We start from the raw sequence: 26,181 nt of genomic DNA on the forward strand, positions 1-26,181 counted from the left end.
TGGATTACTCACAAAAGTCAATGAAACCCTAAAATCCTACTAGGTTATAGAGGTATCTTAATACTTGAGAGACACTTGAATCTGCAGAGGCTCTGACATTTCATACAATACCCAGGAGGTGTCTAAATGAGGCGGCAACATTGCTATTGTGCTCATTAAACACTTAAAACACATGAGTTGGGCTTTCAGCACAAATTATGTTGTTAGGTCCAGTTGACTATAGCACAAACTAGCTCAGGGTGTCGACACCCCTAACAAAAGAATTGCAAGTTCAGATGACCTCATTTACAGTAGGGTTATAACTAGTTGATGCAGCTTATGCTTGTGGTGATGCAAACAGAAACATTTATCTAAAAAGAAAGGATACTTATTTAAAAAAAAAAAAAGTAAAACATTAATATTCAACTTCATTTTCTGTGTTAGCATTGCATAAACCAAAATATTATATGTTGAAAATAATTGGAGAATGTGTCACCAGATGTATAACACAATCCACTCATAGGCATATGCTACAAATGGTTTAAATGCATCCAGGTATTCTTGTAAACTGCAATAGCAGATAAGCTTTCCTTTTAGTTTTTCTTAGACTAGGCATTAGTACAAGTTATGATCAAGAATTTAGCACATCCATTCAAATTATACCTAAAGCACTAAATCCAGCACAGCAGTAATTTTCTAGTCTTTCATACTTCCCAACTTAATGAAAAGAGACATTAATATCCCAGCCATAGATTAATTAGTTGGAATCATTAAGAATTATTTCACAGGTATCTTTTGCTAATACACACATTATCACTGAACGCTACTAACCCTGTTTGGAAGGTTAATGTTATTTTGGAAGAATATTTACAGTATCAGTGATAGAAAACCCAATACCTAAAAAAGTATTTTCCACCTGCAGCTATCTGTCATCCATCCCACACGAGCTTTGAAAGCTTTCCACTATCTGTCAAAACATAGGTTTTGATGCAATAAAGACTATAATTATTGAGCATTTACAAGAAATAATATTTTCCCTCTGGTACGTGTTATAACGGTTGTTAACATGCAAGTATGAATACTAATGCTCCAAAGCCCACCTATACTCTTCAAAAATGATGAGGATTCTTTTTGAATACTGATATAAAGGGAAGTATAATAAAAGAGCAAGATAAAACTGAATACAGGCCTTGAAAAGTAAACGTCAATCAGAATAAGGTTTTTAGAGATGTAAGAAGTTGATTTGAAGTAGAGTTTGGAAATAAAGCTGGCAATTAGATCCCTGGATATAAACAGCACATCTTTTGTGCTGAAAAAAAAAAAAAGATCCTTTTGCAACCAAAACACAAGGCTACAAGATGTGTGAAGGAAACAATACTGAGTATGCATCAAAACAATCCTGCAGATGCCATGCTAGCAGATGGCTTAAGCCGACTGAATTACTGTATAAACATTTAACTGAAAGTTTGATTTTATAAGTGTGGAAATTATACAAAACAAAAAGAAAATGATTCTAAGAAGCACTTAAATTAGTAATTTGTAATTTTCTCTGCTAAGTTGGTGTAGCTCTGTAACTTTACAAGAGTCCTTTGAAGAGGGAATTCTGGAAATCTCTGAAAGAAATTGCATACCATAAAAGGGAACTCATACAAACACACAAAATTAAGCGAGACACTTAAAGGTAAATATATACCTTCCCACTGCTGTTGCAGCTAGAATCCATTCCAACTGCAAGTTAATAAAAATCTAAACCCCTCCCCACTCTCCATTTCCTCCGTCTTGTGTAGATAACAAAGGCTGAGGCTCTCTGTTTATATCTCAGTAGCTTCTACAGCAACTGCTTGTCGTGTCACTTGGGCTCAATTGTAATATGAGGGCAGGAAGGGCACAAGAGAAAGAGATGATTTGTGCATAGATATCTTCAACAAATACCAATCAGGAGGCGGAAAGAGAAAAATATACAGGAAAAAGGAGAAGAACTAATGCAGAAATAATGTGACTTCATGCTACATTGTGCAGCCTGGATAAAATGGAGTATTACTATTGTACTGATGGGTTTGGGCTGCCTGATTAATGCTTAGGCACGTGTCTCAGATGAATGTTTTCTATCATTTTGAAAAACAGTAACAGTGTAAAATAGAAAAACTATGGGCACAGGGTCTTATCCTGCTTTACTGAATGTCAAAGCAATCTATCCTCAACCTTTCCCAGAAGAGTGACAATTTTTCTTCTGGCTTTACTAGTGTGTGGCTGGACCCTAAAAGGTTCTAGCACCGAGTACTGTGACAACATCAAACCCGACTCTTTAAACACTGCGCTACAGCAGCACCACGGGCGTGAGTCTGCACAACATCCTCTTCAGACTACTCCATAGCAAACACACGCACTACTCCTGCTTATGCTGCACATACTTAGACTTCATCACCCCACCTCAGAAGGCTAACTGTTTTTGCATGCCCTGCTTTTGTAAAGCCATTATTTGCTGTTCCAGAACTGAGATGGCAATTACGTCAGGTGCAGATAATACTAATAAAAGACCAAGTCACTTTCTTCCTCAAAACCGCTGCTTTTTCCCAGCTGCCCACATTTCAAATTCCCCGTTTGGTATAATGATCAAGAAAAGTTAATAACTCCTCCCTTTAAGCAGTCTCATTGTGCCAGGAACAAAATAAATTATCATCTCACTTACATTTTAATTTCTCATAACCCCTTTATCCTGATCTTCACTCTTTCTCTTCCCATTCATTCCCCTGCCCCAGCTCTGTTCCTTCCAGTTCATCCTTCCAACTCAACCACCTGCCTGTTTCGGATTCCCTAGTATTTCAACACAAGAGGATCTGAAAATCAAAATTTTATTCTCTCTAACCTACACCTGGTGCAGACCTCAGAGAAGCAAGGGTGAGAAAATGTCTTCTTGACTGCAGCCCCTGTGTAGCTCTGGGTTCTGAGGATGCTGGTGATTTAACTAGTTAACAGGTCTACTTTATCTACCCTGACTCCACTTTCCTTTCTGCTTCTGTTTTCTCTACAGTCCTCCTAACTTCCCTCTCTGTTTTTATGAATCCACCAAATCTAGCTCCAGAGCTGGATTCTGGATTCACATTTCTCTAGTGTCTGATGAAAAGCTGAAGCTGAGGTTTGTTTTAAATGTCCTGGTACTGGAAAAGCTATTTAAAACATTTTAAAGAAAATAAACTTCAACACTTTAGTAAGCTAGAAATCCATATTAAAATGCAAAGGAAATTATATTTGCTCAGACTAGGCATTAAGCAAAGAAGTGACACAGTAGGCAGAACACTTCAAGTATAACCTATGATGGCAAACATCATGATATAATGATGTTCCACAACATTGTCCGTATGCGTAAAACCCTAATTAATATCTGATGAGAAATATATTTGATAACAGGATAAATTTACAGTAATCAAACAATGATAGATCTATAAACACACTACTAACAAAAACCTTCCTCTCATGATCTTTTCCTGCTTAAGCAAATTATCTGTAAATAAACAAGTTGTACAGAGACCTAAGGAAAGTGTTAACCTGTAAATTGCCTGTCTGCTTCTCTCTTTGAATGTTGCTGAAATTGTAGGGCTGAATTTTGTCATGACTCAGGAGATAAATCATCATCTTCTCCTACAATATAAAAATAATATTTGTCTAGAAGTCCAGGGATTACAGCTACAATGAGTTTAATTAAACAAACTACAAATTTCTATGCTGATTGACTTTAAATAACTTTTCTGGGCATTTTTGTTCCTTTTAACCTGTTGGTGTACTAGAAGTATTTAGGTGTATTTATGCTTGTTTCTTTCTTTCTTTCTTTCTTTTTTTTAATGTCATGGAATGTTAGAGTTAGATTCTCACAGCCAGGTGTGTTAACAGGATGGTTATTTGAGTTCACTAAAAGCATATTTAATTTTTACTTGTTTCCAGAGATAATCGGAAAATAAATTCAGTTGCATTGTGCAACAGACAGCTCTCTTTAAAGATGGTAGAAGATGGTGTGTTTCTCCTACCACTGTTGGAACTACAATACATTATTAAAACCTATAATTTAGCTATTCCAGGGAAATCATCCAATTTCACCATGGTCAGGAACCGTGGGTCAGGGACCCATCCCTGCTCAGCTCATCCTTTCTGCAAGAAGGTTGCATGAAGAAACAAAAAAACCTGAGCAGGACAATCGCTTCCTCGTGGCGTGCTAGGATTATTCAGACAAGGTCGGGGCCAGCTGGGTTGGGTGAGCATCACCCGCACACGGATGCACGGCTTTCCCCAAGCCCAACTGTGCCGGCACTTAGCCTGTCTGTGAACTTTTGTGACGTGCAGGTTCGGAGGTAGCACACATGGGAACAGACACAAGTGTAACCACAGGCTTATGTGCAGTGACACCAGCGTCATTTACATGTCACGTATACTTAGAGATCTCTCTTGGCAATTGAGAGTTATGAAATCCTGTTGTACAAAGTGTATTGCTTGAGAAAACTGAAATTACAAGCAGCATTGCTAAACTGTGCTTTCAAAAGCTTCTATAGTTCATATGATTGATATATTTTTACAGAAAAGACACACATTAATCTTATGATATGAACATCCAGCACAGGAAATAAAGTCCTTACATTTCCAAGCAGCCCAGGCCATGGTTTAACAAGACAAATAGATGCTGGTTACACATCGCAGGCAATCCTAACTTGTGTTGGTTTGCCGCCCACGCTTAGCTGAGTCATCCCAGTGGCTCTGCATGAGTAAACCCTTACCAACGTGAGGACTGCAATGAATTCCTCCCCAGTTTGGAGCTTAAATTCAACTTATTCTGAAACCAACAACTACGGCAGCGTGGGAGATAACAGGATGCCCACCCCTCTGCCTTTCGTACAGTAAGAGATACAGGAGGAAACCAAGGTATGATGAAATATTGTATGATTCTCATTAAGAAAAGTGACAACAGCAGCAGACTTCTTAAAAGTCTATTGGAAAGATGACAGAGCCTCGACCCAGATAAAAAATAGCTAGTTCTGAAAATGAAGACTCTTCTCAGCAGTAAGTTATGGATGGGGCACTCTCCTAAGTACACCCTAGTTTCTTTGGGGTAAGGGATTGATGTCTTCCACCTGCTCAGCGTCATGCTCCTTGGGCATCCTGATGTCTAATGTATGTTTATGTTTCATGCTGCCATGCAACTAGGGCTAATTTACCATGCTAAGTAGGGTAAATTTCCACAGATAGATGGGTTGGTTGAAATTGCTTTGGGCAGCTAAGTTTGATCGCATAAGTACGTCCTGAAATCCTTTATTGGCTGCTTCCACGTCAGGTAGAGACATGAGCACCTCAGCCCCACGTCTTGCTGCTCATCATTATCCATCTGCAAAGGTTACCACCCTAAACTATCTGCAGTATCAGCTGCTCACCTAATCACTCCGGACTTGTTTCAGTTAAAGAGTGCCTTAGCAAAGACCTATTATTTAAGCTGCTGAAGACACCAGGCTTTTGCAAGAACTACGTTAGGGATTGATCACATAGACAAGGGTGGCAGCAGTTCTGTCAGAGTGACTGTGACGTGCAGCTTGACGTGAGCCAGGGGCAAGAAGCTTTTCAGCAGACGCAGCCCCAGTCAGACAATGAGGCATGAACATAGCCTCAGAGTCTGCTCAGACATGTCTGCAATATTAATGACAATATCCAAAAATCACGCTGGTGGGAATGAGCACATGTGAAAGCTATAGTAAGTTAAAACACTAGCAGCAAAATTCTTGTTCCAAAAAGGCAGAATAAACGAGCTCCAGTATGGAGCATTACTGCAACAACGAGTTTAAAATAGACTGGGCAAACTCCTACATTGAAGAACTTTTGTTATAAGTTCATGTCTTATCCTCAGTACTCTAAAATTATCTAATGGTTATGCCATCTACACTACAAAAATGACACAGTGTCGTGCAGAAGTGAAGGAACTTCAGGAGGCAACAACACGTCATTTTCTGCTGTTATTGGCTTGGGCTGGAAGAGCACGGATAAAAGTTGAGACTGCTCAAAAGCCCAGAACTCACTTACAGAGTCAATTGAAGCCATGGCAGAAACAGTCGCCTTCTGTGAATGCTGGGCAAACTGAACCAGCATGGTTTGAAGTTGATTTCTCTTCCTTTCAAATAAAATAGCTTGTGAATTGATTAGAGGTAATAGAATTATTGGATGGTAGCAAGGAAGGGGATTTAAGGAAGATGTAATGACACCATCAAAGCTTTGTTGGGTTGCTTTTATTAGCCTGAATCAGCTTATAGCAGTCCTGACACTAAGAGGTTAGAGGAAGTCTGTTACAGGCTTGCCTATGGGATGAATGCATAACAAAATCCTTCTGTAAGGGGAAAAAAAAAAAAAAAAAAAGAAGTAGAAAAAAAAAAACAGAGACACGCACCAAAAAAGAACGACAAGTACAGTACTTTAACAGGGAAAATTTCCTCAGAAAGGAAGCAAGCAATGAGGCTAGGAGAGGAATAAATGGTGTAGAAATGACAATCGCTCTTCAGTCAGGGCCCATGACTGCACTCACTGCTGATAAGATCCAGCATGTGTCAGTTGTCAAGTGTCTCTTGTCACACTTCAATGTGAACTTTACAGCGAAAGGGGGACAAGAGGCAGTGAAGGGGAAAATGGCACGGCTCAGAAGGACTTGTGCACTCAGTGTGAAGCCATTTCAATTTTATATTCTAAAGGACTTTGTAGGTGATCCCATGAATGCAATTATTCGCACCTAATAAAAGCAACATATGCTAAGACAATTAAAAGATTTTATTATATATCTATTCACTGTATTTAGTTTTAGACAGCAGATAAACCTAATTTGAAGCAAGATGTTTGCAAGGCAGAAAGCAGAAATAATCGTGGTCTGTATCTATAAGAATGTTAGTGATTAATTATATTCTTTATATAAAAAGGTGAATTGATAGAACCTTCCTCTACTAATGACAATTTCACCTAGTAAATGAACAATCTAATTACAAAGCTCTCATTAAAACAGCATAACTTTTGACATATTGCGTCCAGTTTCGGTGAGTGCAGATTTAAGCGATTTTATTATCTGTCAGGAATGTCTATGTGCAGACATATTCCTTGGCTGACATAACACTGCAGCCTCCACACACTCTTACCCGCTCTCACTACGATGTGAAGGTTACCCCATCACAAATGAGCTCCTCCACCTGGGGGCAGAGAGACACTATTGCCCTGATGGTCAACAAGCTGGGTTTCTCTTGACTTGCATATATTCCAGTGTGAGTCAAGAGATGAGCTCCCTTTATTGAAAATAAACTTGCCAGCTCCCGAAAACAAGCCGGTCTGCTCTGCAGTTTGTAAACATTTTGTGCTGTCAGACCAAACCAGGCTTAGAGATGCTTCAGAAAATAAAAACTTAGCGTCAGCTTTCATTCTGAACACACAAAAGTGCAAAAGAAATGCTTCTGAGTAAAGGATAAGCTCATGGGTGACGTTTCCTAGCAGACCTGGAGTGGCAGCTCTGGTACAGTCAGTCAGTGTGGAAGTGAGTAAGTCGTGGGTAATTATGGCAAAGATTTGCATATGACCGCACTGACTCCCCTCATTGAGGCAAATGAAGGGTAAAAAGGGACTCTGCTACTGCGAGCCTACCAGAATTAAGCAGAAATCTAACACTTCATGCATAACTAATATTATTATTGTGTCACCTAAAAATCTCATATACATAGCAAACAGCAGTTGTGGATGGGTTCAACTCCATACAGCCGGGAGTATCAAAGGCAGATACTGCATGTGAAAAAAATCATTGAGGACCTGTCACTTTTTTTCTGCTGCCAAGTAAGCAGTGTCAGAAGACAGTCCCTGTATGATGCTCTACTTGAAATCACAGTTATAGACTGAAGTTAAACTGCAAATACAGTTCACTTGTTGAGGAATGAATTTTCAGTCCTCTCTACAATCTTAAATGGAGTCAAAGTGAGCAGTTACAAATCACTTAACAGCAACCAAAACTTCAGTGTTAACTACCAGCCTTTCATGGTTGGTAGTTAACTCTCTAAATTCATGTGAAAAATACTGTAAAAATCTAGTATCAGGCAAAATAAAAAGAAAAAAAATGTATAAGGAACAAGAACGTAAAAAAGATACTAAAATGGGCATTTCTTTCGTCCCCTATAGGATCCTGAGTCAGAGAAAAGTTTGACATACACAGTGACCAGAGCATAGAGCTGCTTCTGTTTGTCTAGTCCTAGTAGAGTAGAACAAAACATCTGATTTGGGACAGCAGAAGAGAGGCAGATCTAAGGAGTGTGCTCCACTGTGTGGGGAATAAGCCAGCTCCTGGCAGCTCTCCCACAACTTCTGGACAACAGCGAGCAAGTACTACAGCTCTTCTTGCTCATAGCATGCCTCGCAGATGCTACTGCAATGGCACGAGCGAGTTTGCTGGCATGAAATTAAACTGGACCTGACTGAAGCTCTGCGACAATGTCTGTCGTTTTCTTTTCCTTTGACCGAGGACAGAAAAAGAAGTATCAGTCACCTACGGCAGGTACTCTGAGCCAGTACTGATACTAATACCGGCTATCATAATGGAGCTTGCTATTGAGGAGGAAAATGAATTGAGATTAAAAAAGTCTTTAAAATAATTCCTCTTTGCTAACAGAATCATGGTACAATTTAATTACACAGCATCACACGTACGAATCCATCACAGAAATTTTCTCTGAGGTGATTGCAATTCACATCTGGAGACACCAGTAAACTCAGTGGTATAGGCTTTGTACCCTACAAGTCAGTTCTCTCGACTTGTCTTCAGCAAGACTGAGAAAGGATGAAACACCACCAGGACAGCACCCAACTCAGGGAGCATCAGATGTTTTCAGAGTTTCATCTCAAAAAAGTACTGTAATACCCAAGTGCAAGTTTATAAATACTGTTTGACTAATGATCTAGAACAGCGAAGCAAATGGAAAGCGTACCTAAACCTAACAATCATAAGCTATTTTCCCACCAGCACTTGCATACCCATGAAGTGAAAATATCACCAAAGATCTGGTTAGTTTGAAACACGACTCATTAATAATACAGATATTTATCAGCATCCTGTCATAGACACAGTTAGAAAATATTTGTGAATCCTGCATCAAATGGATCCTTTCCTTGACTGCTGATACTGAGAAGTTTATCATATTTAATCTTTGGACTACAACTTAACACAGGAACTGGTCTTTTACCTTCCTGTCCCACAGAACAACTCCAGGGATCCCAGGATATGAAGCCCCCCTTCCTGTAATGACAAGGACCTTTACAGAATACCAAAAGACAGATTTTCTTCAAAGGTCATAAAAAGTTATTTTTGGAAGCATCTCAAGTGTACACGCTGAACTTTTTATTTTTTTTTTTTAATTTTTTTTTTGATGCTGACAGACTTTTTTTTTCTCTTTTATTAAAGTCACAGTCTTCTACCCTCCTCCCTTGCGGGAAGAGTCTCTTTATTAAAACCTGCATCATTACTCCCATATCCCCCCTCCCAGCTCCCCATCAACTCACAGGCCTCTATGCTTCCTTTAAAAATAAAAAAGTGCACAGGGGTGCAAAAGCTTGATGCAGAGCATAATAGGGATCAAACCGTAAAGGAAACAAATAACTGTGCATACTGACCTTACACTTGTGAGCGTGCAATAAAAAACCACAGAGTCTAGTATTAATGTTCCACCTAGGTCTTTGTTTGAATATACAGATTTGGAAAGGAAACGTGGCTCTCTCGTTATTTATATGACTGAAATCTCTTTTTCATTTGGCACCTCTTTATGATTACAAACTGGATATGTGATATGCAAGGGTATTTACTAGGAGGTCATACTGCTAGTATTTAGATTTAGTCACATAGCTGTTGTATGCAGCATTTTATCCTGTAAGCATCGCACGTAATTGAAATGTACACCACAGAGCCCATGAACAAATGAGCAGCTTGCTGCATTACAGTATGCACAGATTATAAAAGTATACAGCCATTTCATTTCTGAATGCTGCCTTTATCGTTGGAAAACATATGAACATCGCATGATATCACTGTATTTTTCATATGACTATATTATCTGTGTGTGAAGCCGCTATTTACAATGTACCAAAAGCACAGTCCAAATTTTGAGGTACCATGTTAATACATGATGGTTGTGTACATGAGGGAAAAAAAGGACAAGAATGATGGGCTTTGGGGCTGTTTTTTTTTTTTTTTTTAATCGTCATCAGGGAAAAGCTTGGTGTTCTGCAGAGAAAAAAAGAAATCACCTGATCTTGATGTTGGAGAGGTGCCAAGCCCATCTGAGGTCCAAATCTATATGTACATAAAAAAGCAGGAAGCAGTCTTAAAAGGAAATGCTAATTAGCTTCCTGGGACTTCAAATTTTAAAAGCTTCTGTGATTGAATTTATTTTAGCAATTCTTTCTTTAAGGAATGTGAAAATTGGCCCTACAGTTGAGACTTCAAACAAAACAGGATGAAGAAGCAAAATCCCTAGTAATATTGCTTATTGCACTCAATATGATTATAGTCATACATTGATGACTGATCGATAAAAGGGAATTATACATCAGTATAATGACTATAAAAGTAAAATGACTTCTGGTCAACTTTATCAAAATACTTAGAAAAGCTGGAAAAGTATTAGCAATATTAAATAAAGAACAACCAGCAGTTTGACTAAGGGGACAAAAATGGGCTCTCAGTGGCAAGAGTGCTATGATTTTTACATTGGATGGAGCATAAATTAAAATCTTCTGCATTATTAACAACAGTGAACACGTCCTTTGGGGCACAGATTGTAATGAAAGTTCACATTTGAATTAAAGCATGGATGCTGCTGAATAGAGACAAAAAGAATAAGGCAGAAAAACATACAGAACATTTATGAAGAACAAGGGAAGGCAAACACACTGCTAATTTGCAAAAGAGGACAGAAAAAGTAAATCAAGAGTTTGCAACCCATTTTTTTTCACCCATAGGATTACCATACCTCTAAGACTTATCATAGGATGGCTTTGGTTGGAAGGGAATTTAAAGACCATATGGTTCCAATCACTGCCAAGGGCAGGGACATTTCCCACTATATCAGGTTGCCCAAAACCTGCCCCATCCAACCTGGCCTTGAACACCTCCATTGGGCATCCACAACTTCGGGCAGCCTGTTCCTGTGCCTCATCACCCTCTGAGTAAAGAATTTCCTACTAACATCTAATGTAAATTTCCCCCCTTTTAGTTTAAAACCTTTCCCCCTTGTCCTATCACTATCCTGCTATGTTTGTCTCTTTCTTCTTGGGTCCCAGACTCCAACTGGGAGGATAGAAGGGAACACTGCCTGCACTCCCCAATCCCTTCAACATCTTTCCAAGGGACATAAAATCTCTTTCAATAGGGATTTCAGAGTCTCCTCATTGCAGCCTCATATGTCCCTACACAAAAGAGTAGGAATGGATGGTAGCCCTCTGGCTTTACCAGGTTGGTAGGTCATTCACAGTAGCATGAAGAGGCCATCTCTGAACAAGTTTGATTTTAATGTTATTGTGTTATAAAAAACTTTCAGTATGCAACAGACTCATCTGAATGCATCAGTAAGCCCTATGATTGTTTTGGCATATAATGTTCCTGATGTTGTACTTTGTGGAGGATTTAGAAGATTTATACTGTGCAAATATCAGGAATTTCCAAATTAAGCATTTGATTTAACATTTTTACTAAAATCCTGTGTAGGGAGAAATTTTAAGAATAAAATTCAGAGAAAAATAAAAAGAAAGGAGACAGGTTCACATTTAGAAAGCATTCAGGGAAACATAGTCTGAAGTTACCTTTGAATTTGAAACACTGGATGTGACATTTAAAGGATTTTCCAAAAATTAGGCAACATGTAAGATCAGGTTTCTTGATACACTTTCTTGTGAGAACTGAAATCAGATTCTTAAAATTTTTACTAGCATAGTTTATTCTTGATTTCCAACATGTGAGTCTTTTTTTTTTTTTTATGGTATGTTTAAAATCGTTTTCACAATAGAGGAGGTCAAGATAGGAACATGGGTTAACCTCCCAGTTGTTCTGCCATTTCACTTGCATTTAAAGCTACTATTTGTTGCTGTGAAGCAGTCTTTTGAAAGATGATCACTGTACCTGAAATGTAGATAGTTATAAAAATGGCATTAATTTGCTTAGACCGAGAGATTTTCACAGGAGAGCAACTAGCAGAAAACATTATGAAAATGTCCAAGAGGACTGGTAATTGAGTTGATTAGTATGACCTTGGTTATGAAGGTAATAGAAGAATGAACGGTGCTTAGACTGAGTTATAACCCTGCTACCTTGCTCGGAGATGTAGCGAGGTATGTAATTTGTTCAGGGTGAATCCAGCAGCCTTGCCTCTCCCTGACAGGGCGATGCACCCTGAGCAGCAGAGCTTGGCTGGCCACCGCTCCTGTTCCAGCAGCGGAACCAGTGCTGGGGCAGCTGAGAGACCATGAGCTGCACACTCAGCTCAGCACGGTCATTTTCTGCTGGCAAATACTTTCTGTACAAGGTTTCTTGAAAAAAAAAAAAAAAATTACTAATGGAAACTTTACAGTTTCAGAGCAGAGGATCCACATTCCTATGAATTAAACTCCTCGCCAAACATATATCCATTTATCTAAGCGCAAACTCATCCAACCACACCGTTCTGGTGCTGCTTTTGAACCTGTCACATTTCAAACCTGCAATAACTCTCGCAGACTGGGAGGCTTTATTTGTTCAGAAACTGACTCAGCCAAAGACCTGAATGCTCAAGTGCTCTGAGTGCCTTTCTTCCTTTAGAGTATCTGTAATTATTTGAAGATATTTTAAGTGGCTTACTTATACAGGAAAAACAAACAAACAAACAAACAAACAACCAGATCACCACCACCAACAGCAACAAAAACGACCCCAAAACAATTAGACAAAGAAAGTAAGGGAACAGAATTCTAATAGTTGTACTTTGTATTCATGCCCCTGCTGGTAACCTGGATGTGATATAAATTATCTATTAGGCATCCACAGACTATGTGCTTTGAGAAAAGAGTAGTCACAGAATGGAAGATATAGAAGCTCTGTGAGTAATCTTTAAATACTAAACATCAGGAAATATATTTAAAAAAAAGAAAAAGAAACAAGGAGAGGACCAAAAGTGGTATCTTCTTTAAAGTCAGCATAATTTAAATATTACCCCTTTGCTTCTCTCCCTGACTAGCTGCCTTGCTATTTTATTGCAAGTTTCAGAAACAAATAACTGGTCAAGGTTCCCTAGAAGGAAAATGCCTACATAAAAGATTCAATTAAATTGAAATTACTCAATTCAGTCTGTGTGTGTCCAAAGCAAACTCTGCTTTACTGGGAAACCAGACACAGGTATTCAGCTAAAAATTGCCACATATTAGATCTGTAATTTCAGACCCTATTTCCCTACAAAGTACAAATCAGTGGTTTTCTGGTTTCATGGCTACCAGGATGTCATCACGCTCTTTTTCTGAGAAAGTCTGAGAGGATGAAAGGAGGAGCTTAGGAAATAACTTTGTATTTTTTCTTAGAAATACAAAATATTTAATTTCTTCTCAATTATTTAAATGCCAAGGAGAAATAGGATTAGAAGTGGAGTCAGAAAATAATCCAAGACATCTAAGAAAAACTCTAAAAACTGTAATCTCAATAACATCCCAAAAATAACCACTGGGGGGGCAAAAGCAGTTTCTGTGTGTCTGAATGCTTTAGAAACTTGCAAAAATATAAGGCTTTCTGAAATCAGGTGTTATATATTCGACTCTCATTTCACAGAGCTAAAATCAAACTGAATATTTAATTCTAAGTATAAACTAATGACCTGATCTGGAATCATGTAGCATGAAGATAGATTACTGTTGGCATGGCGAGTCCCACTGAAATCCCTGGGATATTGTGTGAGCAGAGCAGCCCGCCTGCGTGCCACACAATGCTAAATCAGGGCTCGACACAGTAATGCTGAAACTGAGTTTGAGATATTAATTCACAGTTACCATTTTTAACATCACGCTTTTCTTATCATTTCTCTCCTTGTTTTAAAGGTCGGTGCATCTAGGTGATATTTTCCATACCCTAAACAATATGCAGGGCATTCAAGTAATAACGTGCTTTCATTATAAAATGTTGCTGTTGAAGCCCTTACATCTCAAAGTGAAATGAAAGCCACTCAAGCCAAACCTTGTAAGGTTTGTAAAAGTTTGCAAGTTACAAGCGGGACAGATTTACTTGTGGTTTACTGAGGTGACACTAATTATCACCCTGTGAACTTTGGATGAAATCCTTGTCCTGTTGAACTGATGGGAACTTTGCCACCGGCTCCAGTAATGCCCAGGGTGCACCCTCTGGCGTAGGCTCTGTGCCACAGCCTAATGCAATCTGCACAGTGAGCCCCATAAGTTTATCCTGAAAGCCAAAAAACAGTAGGTCAGCTTGTAATCACCCAATCTTTCTCATTTCAGAGGGCCAGCTTGAGTCGCTCTGCTTGGTACTGAAGACCCAAGCAGCTTGCTGTCCTTACGGGAGCTGAGCACAGCTTCAGCCAGTGGATTTAGTCGGTGCTGACGGTAATTTATTAGTATGCGCTACCCAAATTCAAAGACTTTCCAAGGAAGTTTGACTGCAGCAGTAGCATTCTGATTTATGAAGTTTGGTTATCATTTTTAAACCACAGCCCTACACCCAGCCTGGCTCGACTGACAATGACATATACCCAGCGTGGCTGTCAAGCGTCGCGGGCTGACTTCAGGTCCCCACGCCGGGCGCTTGCAGCAACGCCGCCCCGCTCTCTTACAGACACCTGCCTGTAACCGGCCCCAGCCGCAGGAGTAAGTGCAGAAGCGTGCCCGCAAGCAGTGCACTCCAAATAAAAAGGAATAAAAACAAAAATCTGACTGCACAAAACTAGCTCTGTGCAATCAAAGCTTGCACTGCAGCCGCTATTGCAGCATTAGAGATTTCAATCCAGGCTTGGAAAAAAAAAGGCAACAACAAAAAAAAAAAAAAAAACACACACCAGAAACCTTATACTAGACATATGACTATATATGTGTACTTGCATGCCAGCACTGCTTCTAAATACGGATGTTGAATGCTCCCTCTCTCTCTACACCACACCATCGCATTTTCAAGAAACCACTTCAGAACATATTTGAACATGCCTACTTAATAGGAGCAAAATGTCATACAACCAAAACATCCTCCCCATGTGGAGAAAGTACATTCTCCGCTGCAAACATACAGTAAATGTAACTAGAGGAGGTATGGGAGATCTAAGCGGCGGAAACACGCCTGCCTGGAGTCCAAAAGAATTACATTAAAGATGCTCAAGTGTCATTTTAAGAGTCTGTACCCTGACATCAAGCAGCCAAAGATTCTTTCATGGTCTTTCTTCAAACAAGAAGGCAGAAACACAAGTAGGGATTTTCTTTTATGCTCAGCAAGATAAAAACTGAGTATAAACACTGAAGTATTTATTCTCATAGCAACCCCATGAAACGCACTGTTATTCCCATTTTACAGACGAGGAACTGAGTCACAGAAAGACAAGCTGGCTCACGGTTTTAAAGGTGGCTTAAAAAAAATAAGCCAAGGGCTCTGGGTCTGCATGCAGTGTTTGAGCCACAAAAACAGCATTCATCCTTCATAATAAGGTCAGCTTTGCATTCAAAGACTGTGAAGGTGCTGAAGGAATTCTTTAAATCCTTCTTGTGTAAGTGCTGCTAAAAGCTACTCGACATTAAGATGAGAACTGGTAAACCTGAGCTCCAGTAACATCCACTCAAGCAGGCTCCAAAGAAAACGTGGAAAATAGGTGTTTCGTAGCTGAAAAACAAAATGCCTTTGCAAATGATTTTGTTTGTGTGAGTGATGTGCTTTTGCTGAAAGACTGGTGTGTGCAAAAAGGGTATATTTTTGGTACGTCAGCTTCAATTACCAGCAATCTAAGAGTGAAAAGCGACAGCCTTCTCCCAACAACCTCTTCCAAAGGAGCTGCCCATCAGACCAGAGCCCTGTTCCCCAGTGTGACCTTTCCTGCTTTATGACGGGGCGTAAGGGCACTGAGCCATTTTATTTAAATTCGTTTCGAGAAAACCGCTTGTTGGATGTTGATTTCCAGCAGCCACTGCCCTCCAAAGAGAATATTCATAGCCAGTATTTCACTCCGAACGCTAACAGGATAAATTTGAGCCCCTCTATACTTTGTACCTTGTCCCTGTTTGATGCATATTCACAGCCATTTACATCACTTTGCAGAAAAATGCTCATGAGGGAGAAAGGGCATCCTACTAACTGCTGTGGGGATTATTACTAAGATGAACGTTAGAGAAGAAAGCAGAAAATGGTCCTAGCAGGCAAGCCGGCTGCTGGAAGAGGCAAAGTGTGGAAAAACCACAGAGCTTTGAGTCCATCACACTGCCAGACAAAGCAGCACAAGTTTCAGCACGATACCTAACACTTTATATCAGGCAGCTATTAAGAGGGCTTCGTAGCCTGCTCGTTTCCTCGCCATTTTGTTTTCTCTATTTAAACAAAAATTACAGTCTCTCATTTCACTCGTGTGGCTAAAAGGCCCCGTAATCCACCGTATCCTTGGCTCTGTCACTGTGCTTGCTGACCCTACAGCGAGCAGGCTCTGACCACCAAATGCGAGCAGAATAAATTATCGCTGACACTCCAATATTTAATTATGCAGCTGTCAGAGCGGCCCTTTCGAAATTCATTTTAATAAAGTGGGAACTTTTTCCTTTCAAGGTTAGAGTCAGGGGAGTCACCTTCTGTGTCAGGCTGAGGTCTCCACCATGAGCTTTGCATTCTTCCCCGAGAAGCCTGTCACTTGGCCTGATAGAAGGACCAGATAACGGCCCCGATGTCTATTGGCCTCCCCCGCCCTGCCTGAATGAACATCCTTCATTTAAACCCACAATAATGAGGACCTCAAAGTCAGACAGGCAGCCACAAGGGCAGCTCGTCAGGAAAAAAAAATGGCTTCTTATTATAAAATTCACTCAATGTTATAGCTGCAATCTAAAAGCAATCATGTTCATCTCACCGTTTTAACTGGTTAACCAGAAATATTTAACATGTTAAAAAATGTGAACAGAAACCAAATGTATGAAGCCACGTTAGCCTGTATTTATCTGCACCGAACTCAGACAAGTAGAGGAATATTGCTCTGTATTTTGTGACAGCCAAAGTATCTAACTAAATCTATTTGCCAAATATTTAGATAATAAAGCTACACAACGAAACTCTTTATAAACACACAGTGTATAATACATGATGTACGCATACCATGGTGTATACAGTGTATTGATCATATATGCTCTCTGAGATATTTAAATGAAAAGCTGCTGTGTGTGTATACATAGGTATCCACATACACATGTAAACATAGTGTATTAATACATACATGAAACAACCCTGCAACAAAGTGCTGGTCTTGCAGAGACTATTTTAACATGTGATCATCCCCCAGTTGAACCTTCAGATTTGCTTTCTAAACTTCTGATTTTTTTAGTGTGCAGCCAGGAGAAAAATAGTTACAATTTTACCATAAATAGCCAAAAAATATGTAAGCATAGTTGACCTAAGGAAGGAGAGAAAGAAAAACAAGAAAAAACAAAACAAAACAAAACACCATACATATATTCCAAATCTTCTTGTTTCTGTGTGACAACACTTCTAATTTCCAAGGTACGGTAACAACCTTAATAATAACTTTGACTTACATGCTATATTTCATCCTGGGTTCCTACGTGCCGTATAAGCACTGGAGATTTAGCTGTGTAACGTTTTCCCAAGTACGATTATACATCTTTTAGAAATGGGAAAGTGAAAAACACATAAATTGTGTGTGGGCTGGGAACTAAAGCTCTTAGGGAGGCCCACATCTCCTGCTTAAATCAAAAGAAGTTTTGCTAATGAGAAAGAAGTTAATGGGATACCATCCCATAGGTGCTAAGTAACCTGTCCCAAGACACAACGTGAGCCAGTGCCTGACCCAGGAAAAGAAATTCAAGCTTTTGCAAAAATGTTTTTGACTTAATTTGATCCACAGTGAAGTCACAGCCAAGAGAGAACAATATGACTCACTAGTACAAAATGTTTTATTTTCTGGGTTCATTAGTACTAATGAAGAACAGGTGTGAGGTACCAGGGGAAATGCTGTGCGCAGCAGCTCTCCAGCACATTCTCCTGCCCAAGTCGTGCCTCAACATTTGGTCTTTTGCACTTTCCCTACAAGGGGGTGCACTTTGTATCTTACAAATAACACACAAATAAATCACTAACCACAAACCTAGCAGCAGAAAATACGTAGTGCATAGAAAAAGGGTAAAAGTTCACTGAAGTTTCACAGTTTTCCCAAATTTGCAGGGCTGTGCTAAGAGACTTCACGTATAAAGATGAAATAGAAATAGCTCAGTCACTGGCTGCTTTCAATGTGAGGTCAGAACTTACCACTAAAAATGAGATGCTTTCTACCATCCTTCTGTCTCATTCATTCGTTTGCCTCATATCCACATAAAATAGCCAATAACATACAGTAGGACTCACCCCACTCAACATTAGGTACCTAAACAATGCCCTTTGAGGAAATGTTGGTGTTCTTGTCCTCCTTTTGCCAGTGGAGTTACCTGCTATCTTCCAAGGCTGAGCTGGAACTTAACTGAGTTGAATGATCCTTTGGTGGTACCTCCCTCACCGAATTTGTGTACAAAATTGAGGTGATGCCTCCTACCATATGTGCCTTAAATAGTGGGAATCTGGGTCTTGGACAGTTATTTATTAACTGTACATGAAGTACATAGCCAACAGGACTCCACTTCCAAGAGATCTACACGTGTTTCTGTACTATAAATATTAATAACTGCCACTCTTTTTGTACAGCTTCTGCTAATATTATCTCCCACTGTTTCCTGGTTTCGGTCCTCTCACTTTATTTTTGGCTGTGTAATTTAACTTTGATGGAGACAAATATTTTGACATACTGTCTGTATCTCAGCCTCAGCATGTACAGAGCTGAATGCATCTTCCCATTGGCTTGCAATTCACCATAGACGCTTACTGTACGGAGACTATGTAACTGGAATTGAAAGTAAAACCCTCATGCATAAAGAAAATGTACTTATATTCTATTATGAACCTGAGGAAATTAGCACCTTAAAAAATCATTGTCTTCAATGAGTTTTAACCATACAGCTTCAGCTTCACAGAAGCACAATACTCCCAAAGGTTTCTGTCGAAAACTCTGCTGTGAGTAGCACAGTCCACCTTCTGGGGCATTATACAATGCTGTTAGGACAATTCTTTTGCTGCTAATCCAAATGGATTTGCTGAATCCTACTTGTCACTATTTTTTTGCAGTGGAAAAATAATTACAGAAAAAAATATCAAAAAACCACATATATCTATCCACATCAAAAAATACATATATCCTATCCACATTCTGTCATATGCACGCACAAACACACCAAACTCACGTTTTGAGAGACTCACGTAAGTGAACAATTGTTGAATGTACAGAACAGCAAAGGCCATGATTCCAGGGCAATAATATGGAGAGTGCAAATAAATTCTGACTCAATGAGAAGGCTTACACTAACCTGGCATTGGGCGAATTTTCAGTCCACAAATTCCTTCACAACTGAGTAAATCTAAAGAAATAAAACTAGATTGAGCATTGCTTTAATACCTGCTGCTGTAGTTTCCCACACTGTTCACTGGCTTGTTAAATATGAAAAAGATTTGCCTTGCAAAGCTGCAGTGAGAAATACAGTCACAGATGGGTTAATTGTTCACTCCTTGGATCTTACCGTTTTTATTTTGGTTTAAATATAACCTGTTATTATAACAAGAACACTCCCCGGCCTTGTGTACAAGACTCAAATATAATCAGCGATATCACACTGTCCCTTAATAGAAGGTGCAATATAAAAAAGATCATTTAAGATGCCAGTAGCTTCCCTCCTGACCCTGCCTGGCTGAGAGGCAAATTGCATTAGAAAATGACATGCCATTCATCTCACGAGTAGTTGCAGGAACATTTAGCTAATTAAATGATTAATAAATTTAACACTGCTTTATAATTTCATTTAGCCGTGTTGGAAATCACACGGTGCACTGCGTGTGCACCGAATGAGATTAGGTGGGAGTTGTGGGTTTCACCGGCTGCCCTGGTAATTGAGATTAGTCTATTACTACAGTGACCTTTTTAACTTTTATATTCTCTTGTTAAAGTGAAATAAAATTTTATTCACTTTTAAGGTGTATTTACTTAGTGAAATTTACGTGAAATTAAAGAAATACCAAGCGAAAAAGTATTTGTGGTATCTGTTCATTTTATTTTTGTTCTTTTAAGCTTATTTTGCACCCCCTTCAGAATTCTTGTTTTAATTTGGTGGTCTATCACCACCACCGTTGCACACGTTGAAAAAAACTCCTTTATCACTCTGAACTCACAGGTAAAAAAAAATAAAAATAAAAAATAAATAAAAAAAATTAAAATACTGCAAAACTAAATGGCAGAGAGTATGGGGTTTTGTACATACAAAAAAGCCATAACCTAGACATACCTAAATATTCACATGCGTTTACGGTAGCTTTATCAAGAAGAAGCTACTTTGGGAGTTGCTGTTAAATGGTGAATCTATTTGTTTTAGCAGCCAGCTGTGCAAGGAGGTAAGCAAGCAGGAGGCTTAAGCCATAGCCAGTGGTGGACAAATCCCACATTTACATTAGTGCAAACATCCACATTTTTTGTACACCCATCCTTACACATAACTTTAGTGAAAATGACTGAGCTTATTTTTAAGTATCGCCGTTCACTATATAACTATGTATTGTATAATCAGCGCTTAAACTCAGCTTCTTAGGGATAGGAGGGGACACTGAGAAAAGAGGCAGCTCCCTCATTCAACCCAGCTTATGGTAGAAATAGAGACTCCTGTGACACACCCCAATTTTGTACATTACCTTGAAGGAAATTAAAGTTTTTGCTGTGATTAATATTGAAAATCATTCCTAACAGTTCTGTATAACAATGACTGATGCTGCATCTTCAGACAGTCAGCATAGGTTAGATTGTTAATATCCAGGTAGTTCAAAAAGCCAAATAAACTCAAAATCCCTACATGCAATAACCTTTGTCTATGCAGGCACAGCTTGCAGTTATCCCAATGTTAAAAGCATAAACTTCTATCCACATAAAACTTCAGCAATACAAGGACTCATTTTATCAGTTCTTAGAAAACTTGTCAAGATTACTGACACTTAAACCAACTCAGAACAAATTTTCAATCAATGTGTCTAATGCTAGGAGGGATGTTTAATGTGTTTCCTTTTGAACAGATGAGCGTTTATAATGCAGGAAAAAAATGAATTCAAATGCATATCATTACTGAAAACTGATCTCTACCTGAATCACATGGTGAACCATTTCAAAAATGTTTGAAAATGACATGTCAGAACAGTGTTGGCTTTTTCCTGAGATCCCGATCACTCAAGAAAGGGATAAACTACTTGATATACTGTTCATACAATATGGATATAAAATCCATGGTGGCTGAAGTGAAACGATGTAGTGGAAATGGGATCTGACAAGAGTAAGTAATGGTTCTGCTCACTTACTCTGGTAAAATAAAATTCCAATATAGATAGGCCCAAAAACGTGGCATAAAGAAACTATTATTAGCAAATGCATTAAATATAGCTACTACAGCAACAATTTCATCTTGGAGGCAAAAAAAGGCCAAACAAATTATAGGCGATAATTATAACAGCTATTTACTGTGGTAATTGGAAGTGAAAAATGTTCCTGGATTTCCAAAGAGCACCATCACCACAGATTTGAAGAATCATCAATGGCATGCAGAGGTGCATTGGTGTCTCATTGTAGGGGAATAAACTCTAGTTCTTTTGATTCAGTGATTAAGGGCCACCTGGTTTCAGCTGGACTCAATTTCTACCCAACATTGTCAGGCTATTTTCTTGCCTTCAGGGCAACAAAAGCTAAGCTCACAGCCATGGGAGACTAGTAATGTCTCCCCTACTTTTAGATGTGACTAATGCAGATGTCAAGACTTCCTTTAACGTCAACAGAGAAAAAGGCACTCTTTGGGAACTATTCATCTGACCTAATTTAGTCATTTACCCTAAAGCGAGATAAGCTGTGGTATAAATAAAAGTACCTTCTTCTCTCCTTGAACGACAAAGGGAATCAAAACCCACTAATTTTATGGAAAAAAAAATCCTCTAAGCTTCAAGTTCTTGACAAGAACTGAAAAATAGTAAATCCACTCTGAGGCCTCCAGAACTAAGCTCTTTCTCTTGAAATATGTGTAGGATCAAGAGCTGCTAAAATGTTTCTGTGACAAATGCATGATACTTGGTGTATTCACAGATTTAGCAGCTTTGACTTATGAAGTTCTTTGAAATCTGATTCTTATATCCAGGACTTTTGCAGGAATGGTCATTTATGGCCATTCTTGTTTTCATATATATTTTTTTTCTTATGGGAGTGGTCACCGGCATTTGGATAGATATATTATTTCCTCCAGGGAAGATAATATATGAGGCTGATGATCTGATGACATGTACTCTATAGACAGTATCTTACAAATGTCAGAGGGAATACTGTTTTCTATAAAAACAATGACATATGTATAACGGAAGCTCTGCCTCTAAAAATACAGCTTGTACATTGGGCTTTCTACAACTGAAAGTGTAATGTGAATTTTATTTCTTGGAAACAGAGATTATTTATGCTGGCAACCACAGACATGACAGGATCTAAATAGCCATTATCCACTCACAACTGTGAGAAGCAGGAAAACCTATCCAATTTTTCCAGGAACTTATGTCCCCTAGTGTCTCCCTAAGTCATGAATCATATTCCTTCAGACGAGATCAACTGTATATTTTATTAAAAGAGAGGTAATCTTTAAAATAAGACTGTTGCAAACAAATAGATAAGACTTAGCAAAAAGACTGGCAGAACTCCCATTAATAAGAAACTGTGTCTATAGAAAAATGTCATAAATGTTGAATAGATTGATATTTTTTTTTCAACAATTCTTTGCAGTTCCAGAAATGAAGTTAGATCTCTGAGGGACCTGATAGTACTAAATCTTCAGGAGCTAAAATGGTCATTATTAAAATAGGTATTTTTATCTTTTCAGTACTTTTGTCCACATCAACTTATATAATGTCCACTTTTGCATCAAGGTAAGTTGGTATCCGTATTCAGTTTTAACTTAAATAAGTTTTAAGGGCTACCCGTATGAGTTCTAATAATGTGCACTGATGCATAAGTATGGTCATTGTTTCTTATAATTTGCATTGGGAAACAGTGTAAAGTCAAGCTTGCGTTTCAGTAAGTAGTTTTTGATTTTAATTACCTCAGTATGAAAGATGAAATCTTGGTTCCAGTAAAGGCAATATCAATTTTGACAATGGCATGAGAAAAGATGAGATTTCATCCTAGGTTACTGAATATGCAGTTGTATATATGCCTACCTATACATATATCCCAGGCTTCATAGTCTAGGATTTCACATAGCTTATTGTCAAGTCAAAACCAAAACCTTTCAAAATGTCTCATTCAAGTGGCTTACAAAAGATCTGCACACAAGTTTGATATCAATCCCTTCTTAAAATTGTTATGTGTACAAATTAGTTTAGTCATGCCCATAAGATTCATCTTTGGGCGCAAGGGTGGGTCAAAACCATATTTAGCCACTTGGCCATATAAGGTTTCCAGAACAGGATCAGAAACACCAACGAGAAATGATTGTCTTCTACTGAGAACCGTTAGAGCCATATTAATTATCCATTGTCAGTAACATTTCAATTGCTACAAAGTTGTTAGGGCTACAGGTCAGACTTTGCAGACGGGGTGACACATCTACTATCTTGACTCCAGCTAAGCCACCCAACCGCACCAGACAGACTCTCCGTGCAGCAGCTGTGTTACAATGACAGAACCAGTGACTTTCCACATACAAAGCGAAACAGAACAAAACAAAACAAAAACAAACAAACAAACAAACATTTCTTCTAGAACTTCAGCCAATGACTCATGGAACTCACTCAAAGCAACTTGTCCTAAGCAACCATGTATATCCTCTTGAAAACAAACAAACAAACAAACAAAATGCAGGAAAAGCAACCAACAAAAGACATATTCACCTGCTTTTAAAGTCATGCATTTTATGCCCCCTAAGTCCAGCTTCTCCCACAAATCCACACAGAAAAAAAGCTTTCCTGTTCTCTGCTAACAACCCCTTACAACAAAACTCTTTCCCCTTTTCTCTTTTCTTCAGGAAGGTGAGATTCACACCATCTATTTAAAACTACTGCGAGCTCTGACTGGTGTCTTCTTTCTCTGTCCTTTTGCAAAGCTACTTTCCTCTCTTCATTGCAGGTGTAGAGATTTTAGACTCCCAACTTTGGTCATCTGAATTGCATCAAATTAGATATCTAGGATTGTCTAAATTAGAGTGTTAGTTCCACCCATAAGGTCCTGTTAATCATAGTCCCTGAGCCATGGAAAAACAGCTGTGTAAGTTGTGCTGGAGCTTGGAAATGGCTCCTTCCCAGTTACTGGCCAGGCCACCACCCCCTACGCACAGGTTCCACCACAGCTCTTTTTCTGTTTCCTAATGGCAACTTCTTTTAACTCCATGTTCTCACAAACAAAAGACCAAAGAGAAACAACAACAAAAAAAAATCCACCGTGTAAACAGAAGCAGAGATGATGCTTTTACAAAGTAATCTGTCTATTGCTTGCTCTCCATAAATATATAACCAGTAGTGGCAAAGCAGCTGCTATTTTTCACACATGAAGAGGCATGGTGATATCTCAGTTACCAAGAGGTGGCAAACGAAAGTATTATCAGCAGCTGGATTATAACCTTGAGCTTCATTTCTAACAGTGATTTGACAGCTCAGAGATGTCAAATTCATAAAGAGTGTGATATCTGACATCCTGTCTATTGAAAATGAGACATATTTAGAAAAAGTTAATGCAACATACATAGGTACGCTAAGGGGAAAGAATCCCTAACTCAGGTCCTGAGTCACTTGCTGGTGTCCAAAACAGGTTGGGAGCTTTGCACAGCAGCCTGCTGTTGCCTCTGGGCATTCCTGAAGATCTAGGAAGAATCCTTGTGGTGGCTGAATCAATTCTCCTGGCTCAATCAGAAAAGAGCAGTCTTGACCTCCCAGCCCTACTGTAAATAAAGACGTGTTGCAGGATATTTTTATACATTGTTATTTTTGTATGTTGTTCATAAAGTAAATTCCAGACTAACTCTGACCATGTAGGTCTCATTATTACTTCCTCCCTTCCCCCAAATAGAAAAGTGTACACTGGAATGCATCTTGAATGGCTGCTTCACTAAAACTATGCGGGATACACGGAACAACTAATGCCATTAAAAGCAAAGAAACAAACCCTGTTACTTCTGTTTAGGGAAGCCTGGCAAATCTTGTAGCTCACAGTAATGTGAATTTAGCTGCTCTAATCTCTTAGGTTGTTTAATTTTAATTGGACTATTGATTCCCAAACTAATTTTTATGCCATCAGTGTCAAATCCCTGCCCTGTAACCACTGAGACAAACCCAGCTAGCTTGGTGCACTGAGCTCTGAAAGGTCTGACTCTACTCCAGCCTGACATATCTTTCAGGGTTATGACTCGCACTAATGGGCTATAATCAAGGCCACAATCTCTGTGAAGCCCCAACACAGTGGTTTGTGGCCAATGGACCTGCATAATCTTGCAGATCTACACCAGATGCCTCTACTGGCTCAAGCTCAAACCACCCTTCGACTTGGCGTGTAAGCTGGCTGCACCACACAGAGGATGCAGATACTCCCTCAAGATCTGCTGTCGCTGGTTCCATGCTCCTGGTTATGATGGATGATTTTCACTGCTAATGAGGAAGAGAAAGGGAAACTGAGTGTGTGTTGGTCCTCTTCCAGCAGCCTGTCCTGACTGACAGCTTAGCCGGCGCCTATCCACTGGAAAAGATGTCTGAACTGGAGATGGATTAGTGGTCATGTAGGCTCATCCGAAACATCAGTTTCCACAAAGCTTGATTCTGTGCCTCTGGGTCTACTTTAAATGCCAAAATGATTTTTTTTGCCATTGAAA

General features: G+C 39.0%; 2 protein-coding genes across 9 annotated transcripts in view; one reads left to right on the forward strand and one right to left on the reverse strand.

Moving 5' to 3' along the window:
- Nucleotides 1–14,502, forward strand: part of MAF (MAF bZIP transcription factor) — a 211,305-nt gene extending 196,803 nt beyond the window's left edge. Inside the window, exon 3 of the mRNA XM_080552533.1 lies at nt 14,488–14,502. The gene's annotated coding sequence lies outside the window, so the exon portion shown is untranslated. The remainder of the gene's footprint in view (nt 1–14,487) is intronic.
- WWOX (WW domain containing oxidoreductase) overlaps nt 1–26,181 on the reverse strand; it is a 510,587-nt gene that overhangs the window by 18,348 nt on the left and 466,058 nt on the right. The window lies entirely within an intron of this gene.

Source organism: Anser brachyrhynchus, assembly GCF_964034855.1.
Source record: "Anser brachyrhynchus genome assembly, chromosome: 12".
Lineage (NCBI taxonomy): Eukaryota > Metazoa > Chordata > Aves > Anseriformes > Anatidae > Anser > Anser brachyrhynchus.